Raw genomic sequence first — 13,712 nt, forward strand, 5'->3', positions numbered from 1 at the left:
CAGACATATATATACTACCAACTGTAAAATAGTCAGTGGGAAGTTGTTGTATAACAAAGGGAGTCCAACTGGAGGATGGAAGATGCCTTAGAGGACTGGGGCAGGGAGGGTGGGGGGGAATCGAGTGGGGGGCGTCAAGGAAGGGAGGGAATATGGGGATATGTGTATAAAAACAGTTGATTGAACCTGGTGTACCCCCCAAAAAAATAAAATAATAATAAAAAAAAAAAAAAAAGTATTAGGAGGTTATTTAGGGCCTTATCACAAGCAATTTTGGTGGGATTGCAGATAGGGAAAAGCTGTGTTAAAGTTAAATGGGTTTCTTCCCAGAAGATGCTTCAATATCCTAATAAGCACTGTAAATCTCAGAGAGATCTATTGCAACATTTCTCAGACTTACATGACTAAAGAAACATTTTTTGCCAGGAACACCTATCAGTACCTCAAAGAACTGTGAGGAACACAAGTTTTATAACACTGTTCTATGAAACAGAAGGCCAGCACTGACTGAGAAAGGCAGAGGGCAGTAGAGGGCTTAAGACCAGGGTAAAACAATACCAAACGTGAGAAACAGGAAAGAAATCTGACTAAAATACTGCCAGGCTGTGTTAAAGACTGAACTACATATATAAAACACCAGTCTACTAGTTTACACAATTTGCAGATATTTAAATTCATAATGGGTAGGGAATTGACATAATATTTCAATAGGGTAAGGGAACACAACAGTAATGGTACTCATGAGGGGGAGGAATAAAGCCCAAAAGGTTATATACAAAGAGCTTAGGGATAGATGAGAAAACTAAAGAAATGAGAAAGATGCACATATAGATAGTTAAGGAGATTTTGGTCAGAAGTAGAACCATTTTTTAACCACATGAGTAGGTGTGTCAAGGAAAATAGATTTGAATACCACTGGAATACAGAAATTAAGGAAAAACAAAGTTATTAGGTAACCTTCAATGTTATGCTTCCAATTGGCTCATATTATATCAAGAATTATACCAAAGTATCAGTGAATATAGGGAAGTGACATACAGGTTCCTAGACTGAAATGACAAAGTCAGGTAAGAGACAGTAGGACACCAGTCTTAAAAGAATAGGAATTTTAGAGGAGGACAGAAGAATAAACAGACATGATATAGAAAAACATGGGTCTGGTTTTCTGGTTTTGAGGAAGCAGGTGTGAGGGAAACAAGCTACAAAACCCCTTAAAGGATTTGGAATAATGGTTCTCAAGCTTTTTTCTAACACATATGAGAAACAGAAGACACACCTAACAGAAATAAAGAGGAAAACAAGAATGTGGGGTGGGAGAGTCTAGCTGTGAGGGTTTAAAAGACCTTCCAAAGCAATTATGAAATACCTTCCTAGGGTAGTGTACCTCTCATATAATGAAAACCACTAGTTTAAAACTGGTACTATCACAGAAAGCTTAAATACAAGTTTCAAACACTAACAATTTTTTACCTATATGACAGAATTTAAGACCCTGTCTCATAACAATACCATAAGTTTCTACAGAAAGTCCTGGAGCTCTTACAAATTTTTCAGTTTAAAAAAAAGATTTGTTTTGAAGATGCAGCTTCAGCTAATATACATCTAATATGCCCATTCATTTATTGTTTTGTACCTGTAAAGTTAATACAGTCTTGCTAAGTGTTTCTACTTTATATATTAATGAGGCCTCCTAAGTGTAGGACTTGCCTAAAATGACACAAATGGGATTCGTTTATGACAAGAAAGAAGAGACGTATTTTTTGGTTCAATGCTTAGGCACTAGGATATGTCCTTAGCCTAAACCAGCAGTTCTCAAACTTTCTGACCTCAGGATACATTTACACTCCTAAAAATCACCAAGAATCCAAAGAACTTTTGTTTTTGTGGGTTATAGCTACTGGCACTTACATCATTATATATTAAAACTGAGAAATTTTTCAAATATAAGAATACACTATTAACTCATTTTATGAGGCCAGTATTATCCTAATAATAAAACCAAAGACATTACAAGAAAAGCACAGTTTCTTAACTTTCTTCAAAGTCTCTTATGAATATAGATGCAAAATTCTCAACCAAATACTAGCAAACCAAAAAGTTATACATCAGAATTAAGTGTATTCTATCCCAGGAATTCAAGGTTGGTTCAATATAAAAATCAATCAATATAAAACACCATATTAATATAATAAGCACAAAAACCACACAATAGTCTCAACTGACAAACAAAAAATTTGATAAAATTTAATACCCTTTTACAATAAAAACACTCAACAAATCATGAATCGAAAGAAACTTTCCTCAATCTAACAAAAAACCCACATGTGACACCATACTTAATGGTGAAAGACAATGTTTTCTCCTCTAAGAACAGAAACAAGACAAGGCTGTGTGTTGTCTTCACTTTTTTTAAATGTTTGTTTGTTTGTTTGTTTTGGCTGCATGGCTTGTGGGATCTTAATTCCCCAACCAGAGACTGAAGCCAGGCCACAGAAGTGAAAACACCAAGTCCTAACCACTGGACTGCCAGGGAATTCCCTGTTGTCTTCACTTCTATTCAACACTGTACTAGCCAGGGCAATCAGGCAAGGAATAGAAATAACAGGCACTCAGGCTGGAAAGGAAGAAGTAAAACTATATTTGCAGGTGACATGATCTCCTGTACAGAAAATCCTAAGGAATACACAAAAAATTATTAGAGCTAATAAATTAGTCCAGCAAGATTGCTATCCAAGATCAATATACAAAAATCAATTTTATCCCTATATACTAGCAATGAACAGTCCAAAAGTGAAGTTAAGAAAACAATTCCATTTACAATTGGATCAAAAAGAACTACTTAGGAATAAATTTAACAATAGAAGTACAAGATTTTCTTCAAAAATTGACAAGCTGATCCTAAAATTCACATGGAAATGCAAGGGACTAAGAACAGCCAAAACAGTCTTGAAAAAGGAAAGTGAAGTTGGAGAACTCACAACTTCAACTTTGATTTCCCAATTTCAAAACTTTCTACAAAGCTACAGAAATCAAGACTGGGTGGTACTGGCATAAGGACAGACATACAAATCAATGGAGAATCCAGAATCAATTGAGAATCCAGAAATAAACAGAGACATTTATGGTCAATTTATTTTCAACAATGATGCCAAGACCATTCAACAAGGGAAAGAACAGTCTTGTCAATAAAAGGTGCTGGGGCAACTGGATAGCCAAATGCAGAAGAAGGAAGCTGGACCTCTACCTCACACCACATACAAAAATTAACTAAAAATGGATCAAAGACCTAAATGTAAAAGCACAAAACTATAAAACTATTAGAAGAAAACACAGGTGTAGATCTTTATAATTTTGGCTTATATTTCTTAGATATGACTCCCAAAGCACAAGAAAAAAATAGATAAATAAGACTTTATCAAAATCTAAAACTTGCCAGAGATAAACCCATGCACATATGGGCACCTTATTTTTGACAAAGGAGGCAAGAATATACAATGGAAAAAAGACAGCCTCCTCAGTAAGTGGTGCTGGGAAAATTGGACAGCTACATGTAAAAGAATGAAATTAGAACACTTCCTAACACCATACACAAAAATAAACTCAAAATGGATTAAAGACCTAAATGTAAGGGCAGACACTATAAAACTCTTAGAGGAAAACATAGCCAGAACACTCTGTGATACAAATCAAAGCAAGATCCTTTTTAACCTACCTCCTAGAATAATGGAAATAAAAACAAAAATAAACAAATGGGACCTAATGAAACTTAAAAGCTTTTGCAAAGCAAAAGAAACCATAAACAAGATAAGAAGACAACCCTCAGAATGGGAGAAAATACTTGCCAACGAAGCAATGGACAAAGGATTAATCTCCAAGATATGCCAGCAGCTCATGCAGCTCAATATCAAAAAAGCAAATAACCCAATCCAAAAATGGGCAGAAGACCTAAACAGACATTTCTCCAAAGAAGACATGCAGATGGCCAAGAGGTATATGAAAAGCTGCTCAACATCACTAATCATCAGAGAAATGCAAATCAAAACTACAATGAGGTATCACCTCACATCAGTCAGAATGGCCATCATCAAAAAATCTAGAAACAATAAATGCTGGAGAGGATGCAGAGAAAAGGGAACCCTCCCTGCACTGTTGGTGAGAATGTAAATTGGTACAGCTACTATGGAAAACAGTATGGAGGTTCCTTAAAAAACTAAAAATAGAACTATCACATGACCCAGCAATCCTACTACTGGGCATATACCCGAAGAAAACCATAATCCAAAAAGAAACATGTACCATAATATTCACTGCAGCACTATTTACAATAGCCAGGACATGGAAGCAACCTAAATGCCCATCAACAGATGAATGGATAAAGAAGATGTGGCACATATATACAATGTGGTATTACTCAGCCATGAAAAGGAATGAAATTTAGTTATCTGTAGTGAGGTGGATGGGCCTAGAGTCTGTCATACAGAGTGAAGCTAGCTAGAAAAACAAATACCGTATGCTTACTCATATATATGGAATCTAAAAAAATGTACTGACGAACCAAGTGACAGGGCAAGAATAAGGATGCATATGTGGAGAACGGACTTGAGGACAGGGGGCTGGGGGGCAAAGGGGAAGCTGGGACGAAGTGAGAGGGTAGCACTGACATATATATACTAGCAAATGTAAAATAGATAGCTAGTGGGAAGCTGCTGTATAACACAGGAAGATCAACTGAATGATGGGTGATGACTTAGACTGGTGGGATAGGGAGGGACGGGATATGGGAATATATGTATAAATGCAGCTGATTCACTTTATTGTACAGCAGAAACTGGCACAACAGTGTAAAGCAGTTATACTCCAATAAAGAGCTTAAAAAAATAAAATAACATAAAATAAAAGAAAATCCCAGAATATTTTTTAAAAAATCTAAAACTTGGGTGCTTAAAAAAAACATACTCAAGAAAATGAAAAGAACAAAATGGCAATTCCTCAAAAACTTAAACACAGGTTTACCACATAATCCAGCAATTCCACTTCTGGGTATATTTCCAAAGAACAGAAAGCAGGGGCTGAGATATTTGTATGCACACATCCACAGCAGCAGTATTCACAACAGCCAACAGCCAGAAGCAACAGAAGTGTCTATCAACAGATGAATCGATAAACAAAATATGGTACAAGGATAAAATAGAACATTACTCAGCCTTAAAAAAGGAAGGAGATTCCAGCACATGCTAAAACATGGAAGAACCTTGAAGACACTGTGCTAAATGAAATAAGTCACAAAAGGACAAATATTATATGACTCTAATCACCTATAGTAGTCAAATTCATAAAGACAGAAAGTAGAATGATTCTTGCTAGGGGTTGAGGGGAGGAGGGGCAGGAGGGAATGAGGAGTTATTGCTTAATGGACACAGAGTATTAGTTTGGGAAAAAGGAAAAAGTTCTGGACATGGATAATGGTGATGGTTGTGCAACACTTAAAAATGGTTAAAATGGTAAGTTTTATGTTGTATATATTTTGCCACAATTTTTAAATTTAAAAAAGAAAATGAAAAGATAACCCACAAAATGGGAGAACATTTTCGCGTATCATTTATCTGATAAGGATCTAGTATCCAGAATGTGTAAAGAACTCTTACAACTCAACAATAAAAAGACAATCCATTTTTTTTTAATGAGCAAAGGATTTAAATAGACATTTCTCCTAATAAGATATACAAATAGCCAACAGACACATGAAGAGATGCTCAACATCATTCGTCATTAGGGAACTACAAATCAAAACCACAATGAAATACCACTTCACCAGCTAGAATGGCTATAATTTAAAAGATGGACAATAACAAGTGTTGGTGAGGATGTGGATAAATTAGAACCCTCATACATTACTAGCAAAAATATAAAACAGTGCAGCCTCTCAGGAAAATAGTTTGGCAGGTCCTCCATAAAGTTAAACATAAACATATTGAAACACTAAGTAATAAATGTATTGAAACATTCAGCAATTCCACTCCTGGGTATATATCCAAGAGAAATGAAAACATACATCCTCACAAAAACCTTTGCATGAGTGTTCAAAGCAACATTCGTAATAGCCAAAAAGTGGAAATAACCCAAATGTCCATTAAACAATGAATGGGTAAAGAAAATGTGGTATCTCCAGAGAATATCCACAGAATGTAGTATTATTCAGCCATAAAAAGGAATGAAACAAGAACGTAAAGCAATTATATCCCAAAAAAAAAGGAATGAAATGCTAATACATGATATATCATGGACAATCCTTGAAAACATTATGCTTAGTGAAAGAAGCCAGGCACAAAGAACCACATATTACATGACTCTATTTACATGAAATGTCCAGAATCAGCAATTAAAAAGACAGAAAGAGAGAGAAAGCTGTTTAGTGGCTGCCAAAAGCTTGAGGTGGGGGGATGCAGAGTGATTGCTAATGGGCACAGTGTTTCTTTTGGGAAGATGAAAATGTTCTGGAATTAAATAGTAGTGATGGTTACATAACCTTATGAATATACACTAAACAACTGCATGCCTTTTTTTTTTTTTGGCCATGCCACGTGGCATATGGGATCTCAGTTCCAACCAAGAATCAAACCCATTGCACTGGAAGCACGGAGTCTTAAACACTGGACTGCCAGGGAAGTTCCTGAACTGCATGCTTTAAAAGGGCAAGTTTTATAGTGCTGTAAACTATATCTCAAAGAAAAAGAAAAAAAGAACACACTATTACATATTCCAATACCATCAAAGTAATAATGTTTATGTACCTATCACTCTACATTCCAGATGAGAAAATGAAAGAGGAAAAGGTAAATATCTTAATATTACTATGAAAACAGTTATGACTCAGAGACCCCCAAAAGGTCCCCAAACATAGTTTGAATGCCATTGACCTAAACTAACACTTAGCACAAGATTGGAGCTTAAAAAGTTAATGACCAATCAATTTTAATGATAATTAAATTACTTAAACTACACTGTACAGCTAAGACTAACAAAATGCAGATTTCCTTATCATGTATAATTCATACTTTATGTTCTTACAAAATATTTTTTGACAACCTATGTGACTATACTGAATTTAACACTCTCTGCATACTAAATTTTGACAACCTAAGCTTAAGGTGCAACACAGTATAGTGGTTAAGAGCTCTAACTCTGGACTCAAGACACCCTTGAGTTCAAATCCGGCCCAGCAGTGAACTAGCCTTGAGATCTGATCCAAGGTATTTAGTCTTTCTGCAGCTAATTTCCTCGCCTATAAATGCCAATAATATAAAAGGAGGTGCTGTGATTATGATTAATACTTCTAAGATCTTTAGAAATCAAATTAACACATAGTAACTATGCAGTAACTTACCTATTATCATTACAAATCAAATACCCTTTTAAAACTACCAGACTATTGTGTGTCTTAGACAATACCTAATTTTTTGAAGTACAGACTGCTTTATATAAAGATCAGTACCACTTTGCTCATCTTTACTGATGAACACTGAGCTTGTATGAATCCTGCCTCTGCTTTCCAGCCCACATTCCCCAATGCCCTATCCTATTGCTTTCTAGTGGTAAACTAGAAAGTTGTCAACTAACCCAAGCCAAGGAGTGAAAACACTTCCTGTGTAACCATAACAAGGTGATTTCTCCCAGAAGTATTTTCACCTCAAAAGACTCTTCTAAGAAATTAAACATTCTTAGACAATAAGCCTTGGATCACAGGATCCTCAAAAAACCAGCCTGGAATACAGCAACTAGAGAGAGAAGAGAGGAACATGGAAAAGATGGCTTGACTATCCAATGAAAACAAGGGTAAATCTATCGATATAGAAGCCCAGGAGAAAGAAATACTAAACTAGGAATCAAAAAACATAATTTTAATTACAGCTCAACCACTATCCCACTTGGTAATCTCACTTTACAAGATAAAAATCCAAATGTCTTCACTTAACATACACAATAATCTTCACAATCTGACAGGTACTTCAAACTATTTCTCTAACCACTCTATCTGTAACTCCTCAATTCATGCCACACTGAATTTCTCACTCTTCCCTAAACACCAAGCACTACAATAACCTACCATCTTCACACACATTATTCCTTTACTTTGGAATGGCCTCCAGTCTATCCCCTTCTCCACCTGGAAAACTCCTACTCATCCCTTAAGAGCCAGCTTCTTCCCTCTGAACTTGCATAATCTATGGGGGTGAGTCAAGAATTATCTGCATTCTGGCTGTAGAATTTATTTTAATTAACTTTTAGAAAAGACAAATACACCATTTTTTGATATAATCTTCTTACTTTTCAATATACTTTGTTCATGTGTCAACAAACTTTCATATTCCCTCATTTAAAAACGTTTTAAGCTGAGCTGTGAGCCATGAATGCACTGCTGTCCTCACTTCTTCGTCAGAAGTGAATCTTCAACCTAAGTAGACATTTCTCCAAAGAACATATGCAGATGGCTAACAAACACATGAAAAGATGCTCAACATCACGAAGCATTAGAGAAATGCAAGTCAAAGCCACAATGAGGTATCACCTCACACTGGTCAGAATGGCCATCATCAAAAAATCTAGAAACAATAAATGCTGGAGAGGGTGTGGAGAAAAGGGAACCCTCCTGCACTGTTGGTGAGAATGTAAATTGGTACAGCCACTATGGAAAATAGTATGGAGGTTCCTTAGAAAACTAAAAATAGAACTACCATATGACCCAGCAATCCCACTCCTGGGCATAAACCCTGAGAAAACCATAATCCAAAAGGATACATGTACCACAATGTTCACTGCAGCACTATTTACAATAGTCAGGACATGGAAGCAACCTAAATGCCCATCAACAGATGAATGAACAAAGGAGATGTGGCACATACACACAATGGAATATTACTCAGCCATAAGAAGGAATGAAATTTAGTTATCTGTAGTGAGGTGGATGGACCTCGAGTCTGTCATACAGAGTGAAGTAAGCCAGAAAAAGAAAAACAAATACCGTATACTAACACATATATATGGAATCTTAAAAAATGGTACTGATAAACCCAGTTGCAGGGCAAGAATAAAGATACAGATGTAGAGAAGAGACCTGAGGACATGGGGGGTGGGGGCAAAGGGGAAGCTGGGACGAAGTGCGAGAGTAGCACTGACATATATACACTACCAAATGTAAAACAGATAGCTAGTGGGAGGCTGCTGCATAACACAGGGAGATCAACTGGATAATTGGTGATGACTTAGAGGGGTGGGATAGAAAAGGTGGAGGGAGTCTCAAGAGGGAGGGGATAGGTATAAACACAGCTGATTCACTTTGTTGTACAGCAGAAACTGACACAACAATATAAAGTAATTATACTCCAGTAAAGAGCTAATTTAAAAAAGAAAAAGAAGTGAAACTTTTACCTCATAGGGCTGCTTTCAGGGAACCGAAGAGGTGAAAATCCGATGAAGCAAGATTGGACTACAGGGAGGATGCTTTAACACCTCAAAACAAAGTTTTTGCAGAGTGTCGTGTCGACAGTGTGGGCAGAAGTGTGTGGACGTGCATTGTCATGCAAGATCACAACACCCTTGGATAGCAGTCCTCTGTGTTTAATCTGAAGTTTAGGCTTCAGCTCTTCAATAAGCATCTCACTGTAACAAGCACTGTTAATTGTTGAACCTTTTTTCTGATAATGTTCCAGTACTGGCTCGTGAGAATCCCAGAAAACTGCAAGCATCAATTTTCCAGCTGATGGTTGAGTTTCGAACTTTTTCTTAGGCACTGATTAAGGATGTTTCCATTCCATACTCTGGCATTTACTCTCAGGCTTGCAATGATGAATCCATGTCTCATCACCAGTAATGATTCTCTTTAAGAAACTTTCACCTTCCTTATAGTATCGGTCCAAATTTTGTTTGCAGGTAGCCAAGTGTTTCTGTTTATGCTCTTCTGTAAGTTGTCTCAGTACCCATCTCACGCAAATTTTCTGAAACCTAAGTCTGTCGTGGATTACTTCGTTTTGAGGTGTTAAAGCATCCTCTCTATAGTCCTGATCTTGTTCCATCAGACTTTCACCTGTTTGGTCCCCTAAAAGCAGCCCTAGGAAGACAAAGGTTCATTTCTGATGAAGAAGTGAAGACAGCAGTGCATTCATGGCTCACAGCTCAGCCTAAAACATTTTTTAATGAGAGAATACGAAAGCTTGTTGACAGATGGACAAAGTGCATTGAAAAGCAAGGAAATCATGTCAAAAAAATGGTGTATTTGTCTTTTCTAAAAGTTAATTAAAATAAATTCCACAGCCAGAGTGCCGATAATTTTTGACTCACTCTCCTAGTGTGTTGCAATTTATCTGTACGTATTATATGACTGAGTTCCCTGAAGCAAGAGATTGTCTTCAATAACTTTGGATCTCTTAAACCTAGCAATGTCTAGCATAAAGTACAAACACAAATGTCTGATGAAATAAAGTATTAAATGATGAATGAAAGAGCTACCTTAAACAGTTTCCCCTATAAAATTGGGAGAACACGATACATCTGAGAAGCAACATGGCATATATAATAAGAACACATAGAGCTGCTTTCAATCTAACTCTATGATCTTATGCAAATTATCCTGAGTCAGAGATTCCTCATTTATAAAATAGGTTTCATAGGGTTGTTACATTGAAAAGTGAAAAAAAATACATAAACATGTCTAGCACAATGCCTGAAACTAAAACAGGTAAAACTTAGTTCAGTGTAAAAATTCTAATTTACTTAGTTCAGTGTAAGCAATCTTAATTCCTCTAAGATCAAGAAGAAAAAATACATATCCTGCTTTACTACAATGTCCCTTTCCCTTGCCTGTTTGTCTTTCTAGAATTGCTCTTTTTCAGAACTGCTCTTTTTTAGAACACATTTCTATCTGCGGTAACAATTAACTGAATTCAAGCATCTGTAGTTTATGTTAGGAAGTAACATATCTTACTGAATTTGTTATATTAAAATGGTCTTTTTTTTTAAGGATAAACAAAATTTACTGGCATCAGCATTTACAGGTAAGATTTACAGTTTCTCTGAAACTAGAAATTTCTGCAGAAAAAAAGTTCATACACCTTTCTCTACCCAAAGATCCTAATTCGACATTATACAAAGAACACAACATAATTAATCCTGCTTACTATGCATGTCAAGGTTAACTTTGAGGTCAAAAAGAGTTCTCCAATTACTTACTCTTACTAAAATGACTCTACTCTGAGAACTAATAAAAATTCTCTTTAAACAGCTTCTTATTAATCAGAGACATTTATAATTACAAATACAAATTTTTACTTTAAAAGGTCTAAAATTATAATGTAGACACCGTACTGTTTCAGCTACATTAACTAAAAATAAATGTAATTCTAGATGTGATTTAGAATTTACAATATTGAACTAAATTTATGTGCATGATAACATCTTGTTAGTTTATCTGTATTACTAACTTGACCTAGGACGATGAGAAAACTTTAATTTCCTTTTTGTATTTAGATACTTGCTAGACTTAAAACATTAAATGTCAATAACTTTCACTTCTGCCTCTGTATTATTTCAAGAAAGCTTTATTTTTTCGTTTTCCACACAAGTCAAATGAAAAATTGCAAACAGCAGGAAAATTTATCTAAGAGAACTCTTTTTTTTTAAAAGTAACCTTTCTTTTCTTTGTATTAAACATCATCTTTTTAAAGCATAAAACTTCTTAAAATTCTTATCTTCCCCCAGTATACAGTTTTTAAGAAGCACTCTTTAAATTTTGTTTATAAAGGGACCATAGTACACTGGACACTAGTGAATTTATTAATTATCTTAAACACAGTTTTCCAAATGAATCAATATTTCATAATTTTACAAGTTGTGACTAATCAGTACTAGGATACAATACAGTGCGGCAATTTCTAAGGAGACATACAAGGGTTCTAAGCCTAAAGAGAATTTCAGCGTACATTTTCCTCATATACAGAACATGCTGGCTGATAGTAACAAAAAAAAAAAAAAAACTTTAAAAAAACCATCCCACAATTCACCACCTTGATACGGCATTCTCTCTAAATTATCATATCCAGTTGGGATTATCCAATTTTATTAGCTAACAGTTCTCATTACTTTAAAAACAGAAACAGGATATGTTCTGTTTCACCAAGTGTTACACATTTCGCTACTACAAGACTGGGTGGGGGGGGGGCGATCTTTGGAAACAAAAGGTAACCTGATCCACTCCAGCTAATTATTAAATGCATGCCAACAATACACAATTCGAACTACATTTCTGGACACTAAGGAGATCACAAAAGGGAGCAGAACCTCAAATGTGTAAGGAACTACTTTTGTATCAAAAATAATATCAAAACGAAGAAACACGGTATACCGAAACTAAGATCTCACGCAAGGTACAAAATTCATCTGATTAAAGATCTGATAATCTTATAAAAAGAAAGTACTTAATCAACGTTGTTAAAATAACTAATTCATCACATTCGGGTACGACTTGAAATCTCGATGTCTTCCTTCAGGTCTCAATATCTCATTCTTTTGCAATCCGGATACCAAAAAGACCTGAAACCTCTCGCGGAGGCGTACACCACACACTCTGCGAGCGCTGTCTGTTTACAAATAGGAATCTCACTGTTTCCCACGTCAAAAGCGTTCATTACCACCGTTCGACTGGGGGTGGGGGAGAAAGAAGGCGGGCGATCAAGAAACGAAATCCTCACAGACAGACACCTCAGCCTTCTCTCCTCCCGACCAGGGCGAGCCCGGAGTAAATATTTATTATGTATTACATGCGTGTGTGTGTATTTATATGTTACAGACATAGGTCTATATCTAAGCAGGGATGAAAGAAAAGGCACACATGACAGGGAATCGTACTGGACGCCAGAGAATGTTCGCTTCTATCCTGTTAACTCAAAATCCGCCGCCCGGGTCTACAGGTTTCTGCTCGCGGGCCGCGAGCCCCAGCCTTACTGTGGAGTTCGGCCCCAAAGCTCCCCGATGTCCTCTTCAGCAAGCCCAGGCCGCCGCCCCTATCTCCCTTAGCTCTGCCTTCCCCTGGGACACCCGAAGCCCATTCCGGCAAAGAAAGAAGTGTCAGGCCCCAGGAGGGCGGCTGACACGCGCTCGGGCCGGGCCCGCGACACCTGCGAGGCGCGGCACCTGAGGGCGAAGAGGGGGCCGCCCGGCCTGCCCTGAGCACACCCCCTCGGGCGCCGGGTGCTGCGCCGCGGCCGGAACCTCCGTACCTGCGAGGCCCGCGAGCTACAGGCGCGCGCGGCGCCTCCTCATCTCAGTGGCTCCCGCTCCCCCTCCGCCTCCCGCTGCCGCCGTCACCGCCGCCGCCGCTGGAGGCCAGGACACGACGAGCTCAGGACTCCACCGCCATGTCCGCCGCGCCGCGAACTGCATTGTGGGGGGGAAGGGATGGGGAGGGGGAGGAGAGAGGGGGAGAGAAAGAGGAGGACCCGCTGAGGGGAGGGGGCCGAGGGAGAAGGGCAGCCAGGGGAGAGGGGGAGGGGAGAGAGGGATGGACCCCTGAAAGGAGTCCTGACCCGGGCGGGGGTTGGGAACAGATACGCAGGAGACCCCGAAGAAAAAGCGCAGAGGGAAGGGTTTGGGGGTGCCCCCTCCTTTCGTTCTGGGGGCCCCTGGGCACTGGTTAAACCGGGGCGGGGGGGGGAGTAAACACT

At 37.9% G+C, this 13,712-nt stretch overlaps 1 protein-coding gene across 8 annotated transcripts in view; it reads right to left on the minus strand.

Annotated features, from left to right (window-relative positions):
• The window catches only part of TUT4 (terminal uridylyl transferase 4), a 128,630-nt gene extending 115,221 nt beyond the window's left edge, over positions 1-13,409 (minus strand). For all 8 annotated transcript variants that reach the window (XM_057710860.1, XM_057710870.1, XM_057710853.1 and 5 more), the window contains exon 1: positions 13,269-13,409. The gene's annotated coding sequence lies outside the window, so the exon portion shown is untranslated. The remainder of the gene's footprint in view (positions 1-13,268) is intronic.
• Positions 13,410-13,712: the final 303 nt, after the last annotated feature.

The sequence above is a fragment of the Hippopotamus amphibius genome, chromosome 1, assembly GCF_030028045.1.
Source record: "Hippopotamus amphibius kiboko isolate mHipAmp2 chromosome 1, mHipAmp2.hap2, whole genome shotgun sequence".
Classification (NCBI taxonomy): Eukaryota; Metazoa; Chordata; class Mammalia; order Artiodactyla; family Hippopotamidae; genus Hippopotamus; species Hippopotamus amphibius.